The sequence below is a fragment of the Montipora foliosa genome, chromosome 5 (assembly GCF_036669935.1).
Source record: "Montipora foliosa isolate CH-2021 chromosome 5, ASM3666993v2, whole genome shotgun sequence".
Classification (NCBI taxonomy): Eukaryota; Metazoa; Cnidaria; class Anthozoa; order Scleractinia; family Acroporidae; genus Montipora; species Montipora foliosa.
Window position 1 is genome coordinate 14,880,236 of NC_090873.1, and position 1,445 is coordinate 14,881,680.

The 1,445-nt window shown below is 37.6% G+C and overlaps 1 pseudogene; it reads left to right on the forward strand.

Annotated features, from left to right (window-relative positions):
* LOC138002218 (uncharacterized) overlaps positions 1 to 1,051 on the forward strand; it is a 2,294-nt pseudogene extending 1,243 nt beyond the window's left edge.
* Positions 1,052 to 1,445: the final 394 nt, after the last annotated feature.

Sequence of the window (1,445 nt, forward strand, 5' to 3'; positions counted from 1 at the left end):
GCATGACTTGGTGCTATAAGAATCGAGGTCCAGAATACCAATGGATTGTAGACTTGTATTCTCGACTGGGTCTTCCACTACTTGATGGAATCCAGCAAATGGTATGAATTTCTACTGGATCTCTTACAAAGTTTCATAGTCGCTGTTTCTTTTGGGGCATAATGTTCATTGCTTTGTCATATCATCGTTGCAGTGTGAAAATGACAACAGAGAACGGATGAAAAGGCTAGAGAGAGAAAAAACAGAACACGGGAAGGAGAAACGTGTTCAACAAAAGGTTAACAGGACAGAGGAACAGACACTAAGGTAGAAAATTATTGTTTCACAGTCAGGGTTCGTATGCGTCTTGAAAATCCTTAAATTTTGAGCGTACATTTTCAAGGCCTTGAAAGTCCTTGAAAATCTTTGCTCTTCATTCCTGGTCCTGAAAGTCCTTGAAACTTTTTCTGACCTGCTATTTTTAATCTTTGAAAACTTCAGTAAAAATACCGGTCATCAGCCACTCAAGTCATGTCATATAAACGCGATAAGCTGCTGGGTCGAGAATGGTTACCAGTGCCTTTGCATTATTTTCATGCATATATGTTATGGAAAATGAGCAAGAATTGTAGTCAGACTATTTCCATGGGTAAATTCGTCGACGTAAATTAGAAAGGTCTTTGAAATTTCACAATCTGTCCCTTGAAAGTCCTTAAATTTTTGGTCTGAAAAAGTGTATGAGCCCTGCACATTGTCCTTCATGTCCAGCTCGCATTGAAAACCAAACTGGAGTTACTTCATAAGCCCTAGTATGATTTCTCTTAGGAAAAAGTTTGTAAGGAACTGTCAGATCAGGCACTCATATGGGGACGAGGAAGATGATGTCAGAAACGAAGAAACAGAGGCAGCCATTACAGATGGATTTGCACAACCAGCACCATCTGTGGATTCAGTTGCTGCACCAGAAGGAGCTGAAGTTGTTGTAGATGGCACAGCATGTAAGTGGTGTGGCAGTAAAACCCGTTTGAGGAGAAACCACAAGGATTGTACAGCCAATACCAAAAGGAACTAAGGAATTTTAAACAATTAAAGGCTCTTTCCATTTTTGATTATTATAAGTCAAAACGCTAGTGATTTTTTTAAATTTTCCCTCAATGCTTAGTTGACCGCCCTTCGTCCATTTTAAAATTAATTGATAATAATAGCAATATATATTTCAAGAAATATTTCAGCTCATATTCCTTCAACATATTCAATCTTCCCAGTAAAACAACATGAGTCATTTACCTAGAACGATATTGATTATTCAGTTGGGGTGTTTTTCAAATCGGCGAGTTGGATCCCCTTATTAAATACTTTTGTTATTTCCACAGTATTGTACATAATCTTATTATTTGCTTTCGTCCATCATCATCTATACCATAATGATCATAATCCAATTGCTCTCTTTGTGTTACATTGTCAGA